Below are 6926 nucleotides of genomic sequence, written 5' to 3'. Positions count from 1 at the left end.
CCTGACATGACCTAAACGTATCTTCATTTAGTATGCCGCCCTAGCTATGTGTATCAGTCTGCATTCACAGGCTATATCCATTTCGTACAAAATTTGTTTTTTTGACAAATCATAAAAAAAAAAAAAAAACTTGAATTAATTTTCAGTGTTTATGGCATAAAAAAGTCCATCTCAAAGCACCGCATGATCCATCCAGTCATAAGTTTGTAAAATGATGGTTGATCTACGGGGGAGGGGAGGGGCCGGGAGGAGGGCTGGGGCAGGCTAAAGAGTTTACCCCCCCCCCCCCGAATTTGGCTCTCAAAATAAAGGAAAGGAAAAAGACAAAAGAATATAAAGGACTGGGGGGAAATTAAGAAGAAAAGTAAGAAGAGAAAGAAAATCCACTAAAAATAAGGGAGGGTATATAGGCCTCATGATCAGAAAATAGACAAACTATATTAAAGGTCAAGTCCACCCCAGCAAAATGTTGATTTGAATAAATAGAGAAAAATCAAACTAGCATAACACTGAAAATTTCATCAAAATCGGATGTAAAATAAGAAAGTTATGGTATTTTAAAGTTTCACTTATTTTTCACAAAACAGTGATATGCACAACTCAGTGACATGCAAATGAGTCAGTCGATGATGTCCATCACTCACTATTTCTTTTGTTTTTTATTGTTTAAATTATACAATATTTCATTTTTTACAGATTTGACAATAGGGACCGACTTGACTGAATCATATAGTATTAAACAATGCTAATTCCACATGTTCAGGGAGGAATTAATCACTGTATCACTTGACAATGAGGAGAAAATTAGAATATTTAATATTTCATGTAATAAAATATAAAAGAAATAGTGAGTGGATGATGTCATCAGTCTCCTCCTTTGCATACCAACCAGGATGTGCATATAAAGCTGTTTTGTGAAATTAAGCGAAACTTTAAGATGTCATAACTTTCTTATTTTACATCCGATTTTGATGAAATTTTCAGTGTTATGCTTGTTGGATTTTTATCTTTTTATTCAAATCAAGTTTTTGTTGGGGTGGACTTGTCCTTTAAAATACAAATTTCGCTGACACATCGCGCTCCTATAAAAAAAAATGCCTGTTTGAGTGAGATAATAATCTGCTTAGGAGGAAAGCACAGAGCTTTATTCATCTATCGCTTAAAGTAAATATGCTCGCGATTCCACTTTTCATTGATTTGTTTTTCAGAGATACGCATCCTGGCTGTTCACGCTTACACACATAACACACACAAAAAATGCTGAATATAAAAAAAATGTTCAGCTTGCGCTACACGCTCACATTTTTATTAGCAGATAAAAGAGATTTGGTACCTCTTCATGAATCCCAACGAACAGATGCCCCCTTTAAAAAACGGTTACAGCCCAATAGTCCGCGGTGTGTGTAAAATTATGATCAAGATATTTTTTTTATTTATCATTTATTTATTGAAATATATTTATCCAGGTACAAAATATCAGTATAAAACTGTTTTTCATCAATGACCTGATGAAACATCACAAAGATAATAACAAATCATCATATCCGATACATGAAAATAAAATCACAATCTGAGTCAAAAATATCTACGCAATGAACGGAAACATTAAAAAAATTACATAAATTATAACATGAATGAACCTAAAAAAAAATGTAAGTTCTATTTTTTTCAAAGTTAGTTATCAGAACGGATTTGAACTAGTAATGGTATAATTCATTCACAGATGAAAAAACCCACTAAAATGATAGTAATGAATTAGTGGCACTATACAGGGGCGGATCCAGGGGGGCCCGGATTTTTTTCAGCCATATTCTCCCCGATCGGCGGCTCGAAGATGATTTTTGGTTTCTTTGAATGGGTAGTCCTATAATAGTCACTTGTTAGCTTTATTCTTATGAATAAACATTAATATATAATATCATAAAATCCTTATTTATATAATGCGAGCGCGAAGCCCGAGCTAAAAAATTTTACCTAAGGAATGGAAATTCTAAGCACTTTTTGTAACTCAAACAGAATAGGTATGTAACTAAACAATTGATGCGAGCGCGAAATTTCGAGATTTAGACCAACTTAAACGAGACACTCGATTCAAGTTTTGTAAATCATAAAAAGGATGAGTAAGTGGGGATCTTCCTTAAATTAATAATGCGAGCGCAGAGCGCTAGCAGAAAATTTTTATATACGTTTTGAACTCATTATCGAAAGGTACCTGTTAAATATTTTAACAATCAAATAATGCGAGTGCGAACCGCGAGCTGAAAATTTTTCACATTTCTACATAAAGAATGTAAATTTTAATCAATTTTTGTAATCGTAAACAGGATAGGTATATAACTAAACAAAGGAAAAAAAAAATCGAGATTTAGACCTAAAAACGGGACACTCTATTCATGTTTTGTAAATTATGAAAAGGATTTTGTGATATTTGTGAATTTGTGATATTGTGAAATGAAACTGGATAATGATTTAAACAGAGAACAAGCTGCATATCTGAATAAACATGCGCGTGCGTGTTTCAGATTACAACCTAGAATCTGAGTGGGCATTCTAAATACCTTTTTTATCATGAAAATCGATAAAGTGAGCGCGAAGCGCGAGCTTAAAATATTTGATATTCCGATCTGGAAAGGGTAAATTTAAGCTCTGTATTTCAAGCACTTTGTAGGAAAATTGTGAGGTGGATATGGATTACGTTTTAAAAAAGAGCTTATAAGTTTCATTATTATTACTTTGAGATTTGACATAGGACCAGGACTTTCCAAGAACATTATATCATCACATGAAAATGATGACTATATCTTCTTATTAATCTTTCTAAGCGCGAGATGAAACTTGTCGATATTCCATTCTGAAAAAAGGGACAATTTGATTATTGAATTAATATCTTATTCATTAATCTAATAAGCCTAATGTGAGAGCGCGAAATATGTTAATATTATGGCCTGGAAACTGGACATTTAAAGCACGTTGTATTTATGAATAAGATACATATATAAGAGTTAATTTATTTTCAACAATCAATGCGAGCGCCAATCGCGAGCCGAAATTTTAATATTCAGACCATAAAACAGAGTTTTACAGAGCACTTTTTAAAAATCAAGTTCTATTTCCGAGCTGAATTGTGTTTTCTATGTTGACTTCAAATTTAGATATTTCAAGCTCCATACTGATATGTAAATCACCTAACAGGCAATAGGAGCGCGAGCGAATTTTTTTTTATAGTGACATGAAAGATTTTAAAAATTATAAATTTTCCTAGTCTTCCCCTCATCTTATTTTATTCACTCGTCTTCCTCTTCTTGTGTTTCCCTTCTTTTTTCTCCTCCCTTTTCCCTCCTACTTCTTTTTTTCTTTCTTTCCCCCTTTTTTCTTTTTTTGGCTCCACCAATAGGGGGCCTGGGCCCCTCGGGCCCCCCTGGATCCGCCTATGCTATAGGAAATATATAGAACATTGGTTGAAACAAGTGTGTGTAATACTATAAAATATTAAAGAGTTCAGATCATTACAAATACATGTAATAGCAACGTATCAATGTTTTAGAGAAATAAGGGAATCATAGATCAAAATAAAAACTGTAAGTATAAGGGTCAGGGGCGGATCCAGCTTCCGCCAATAGGGGGGCCCGATTTTTTTTTTCACCCATATTTTCCCGATCGGCCGCTGAAAGTTGATTTTTGTTTGTTTCTTTGAAGGGGTTGTCCCAGTGGCGAAATGAGCCAACAATTTTGAGGTATGCTCGATATGGCGTATCGCATACAATTAATAAAAAGTTGCGAGCGAGCGAGCAAAAAATTTGACATTTTTATTACAAATATCCAAGTTCGTGATAGATTTTGACATAATATGTGGGAAATGATGTTATATTTCACCCTTATCCCTTTCCTTTTCTATTTTTTTTCTAGTCATGAACCATTTTTTTTTTGGGGGGGGGGGACAAAACGCCCATGTCCTAATAGTCATTTCTTAGCTTTATTCTTATAACCAACATAACTTTGTAATAATCTCATAAGCCCTATTTAAATAATGTCAGCGTGAAGTGTGAGCAAAAAGAAATTTGAAATTTCATGTATTTTGTCCTGATAATTGAACATTCTTTGCAATGTTTGTGGACCTGAAGAAGATGCGTATGTATAGATAAATACTGCGAGCGCGAAGCGCTAGCAGAAATTTTTAATATGCGTTCTAGCCTTGTCGAAGAGGGATCTGTTAAGGACGTTTTGCAGTTAGCCATTAAGGCGATACATATTTCAAAGAATAAATAATGCGAGCGCGAAGCACGAGCTGAAAATTGTTGACATTACAACCTAAAAAAAATGACGATGCACTTTTTGTAATCATGCACGGTATAGGTATATAACTAAACAATTGATGCGAGCGCGAAGCGCGAGAGGAAAAAAATAGATTTCAGACCTAAAAACGGGACACTCTATTCATGTTTTGTAAATCATGAAAAGGGATGGGTATAATTTGGTATCTTTCTACATTAATAATGCGAGCGCAAAGCGCGAGCAGAAATTTTTTGATATTCTGATCTGAATCTAAATGATTTTAGCGCATTATGAATACAGATCAATTTAAGCACTATTTAAAGCACTGTGTAGGGAAATTGTGAGGTGGATGTGGATAGCACTCAATAAATGATGCGAGCGCGAAGCGCGAGCTGATATTTTATTATCATTTTGACCTAGAATCGGAACATTCTAGGCCTAAGGACATTTTGTCATCATAAATGATGACTATCTTCCTATTCCTCTTCCTAGCTAAGCGCGATATGAAACTTGTCGGCATTCCTTTCTGAAAAAGGGACAGTTTAGTTATTAGGAATTCATATCAAATAGTGTTTTTAACTTTTGTTCTACTTTTATATAGTTTTTAACTAATGGTGAAACAATTTCCTTGCGTCAGTTGCCTTAAAAAATACTCAAAGAGCTTTACAATGTACTGTTTGTAAAAAATGGGTTCACACAAAATGTGTTAAACTAAGTAATGATTTATATGATGATCCGACTCAATTGTTTTTAGACTGGCAATGTACCAAATGTCTTTTCAATTACTTACCTTTTTTAACTGGTGAATTTGATAACATTTCATGTACCACTCACACTAAAGTCTCCATCATCGACTGACACTAAACGTTTACAAGAAATTCATAACTTATATTCTTTAGATCAAATTAATAGAACCGACTACACAAGGGTCACATGCAATTCAATGACTCTTACTAATTCACTTGAAAATATAAATAAATATGGTGTTATTCACGTTGGTATCAGTGCATGACCACTCAATGAGTTACATGATATGGAAATCAAAACATGAAGACGCTTCTCGAATGATTAACTTCAGAAAACTATCAGGTATTGATCTAGAAGCGTACATGGAAAGATTAAATAACCAGTCTTGGCATGAGATACTTAATTATGATAATATAAATGAAGCATTTATCAAATGGGAAGAACTTTTAATGTCAGTTGTTGACTTTACGTTATACATAAACGATTTCAATAAACATGTAAAATATTGTAAACTGCATCTGTATGCAGACGACACAGTTATTTATTTTTCTGGAAAAAATATCAGTGAGATAGAATACAACGTAAATATTGATCTACATAACATATATGATTGGCTGTGTCATAACAAACTAAGCCTTAATGTTGATAAAACGAATTCTATGCTTTTTGGAACTAATATTATGTTGTCAAAATGTGCAAATATAAATGTTAAAATATCTGATAAAACTATTAAGCAATCTAACTCTGTTAAATATTTAGGCATGTATCTCGATCCAAAATTGAAGTGGGATACTCATATTGAAGAACTGTGTAAGAAAACTAATAAGCTTGCCAAATATTTAGCACGTCTAAGACATTTCGTAACTGAAAGTAATCTGAAATTATTGTATAGTTCAGTTATACTTCCCTTATTTGATTATGCTGATATTGTATACGAGTCCACAAATAAGAAATATACTGAACGTCTTCAAAAAATTCAGAACAGAGGTGGTCGTATCATTTTGAATGTTAAACCGCAAAATCGAATATCAAATAGAGAAATACACCAACGACTCGAATGGAGGTCATTGCAATCACGAATAAATATCCATGTACATACAATGGTGTTCAAATCATTGAACGGCCTGGCTCCATTATACTTAGCAGATTCATTTAAATATTGTAATTACTCATACACTCTTAAAAATGTTGGGCAACATACGGTCCACACAACAATTGGTTAAAACTTTATCCAATTCTGGGTAGTTTTACACCAATAATGTGTGCTTTGGGTGAAAACTACACAGTATTGGTGTAAAACTACCCAGAATTGGATAAAGTTTTAACCAATTGTTGTGTGGACCGTATGTTGCCCAACATTTTTAAGAGTGTATAATTTAAGAACCGTAGGTAATGTAATTATGCCCAAACCAAATACAGAAAATTGCCGTAGAATGTTTATATATAGAGGTTCACGCCTATATAATGACTTACCTTTAGATATGAAATTTATCAAAAACTTAACTACATTTATTACTTCTTTGAGCTCTAAGGTTTCGAAGTACATTGATATCTGAGCAACGCGTTGTTTTGACGGGAAGGGGGGGGGGGTTATTTGCTTGTAGCTTGAAATTGTAACTTTATATTTAGTTTTATGTCTACTGACTAGCTTTCATTACTTTATATTTTGTTTAATGTCGTTCTTTTCTATTGTTAATGTTTATTATACAATCTGATCTATTTTATTATGTTCTGGACCCCTAGGCAGAACAGAGTGGTAAAAATTACCACTCTGAATGGGCAATCCAGCCATTCATATGTATTCATTTTATTTTGTAATTATATCTGATGTATTTTGTTTGTATTTTGCATGTTTTTATGAATGGAAAATAAATACAATACAATACAATAAAAATGTTATCATATTT

Source organism: Lytechinus pictus, chromosome 3 (genome assembly GCF_037042905.1).
Source record: "Lytechinus pictus isolate F3 Inbred chromosome 3, Lp3.0, whole genome shotgun sequence".
Classification (NCBI taxonomy): domain Eukaryota; kingdom Metazoa; phylum Echinodermata; class Echinoidea; order Temnopleuroida; family Toxopneustidae; genus Lytechinus; species Lytechinus pictus.
Note: the sequence above shows the minus strand (reverse complement) of the source record.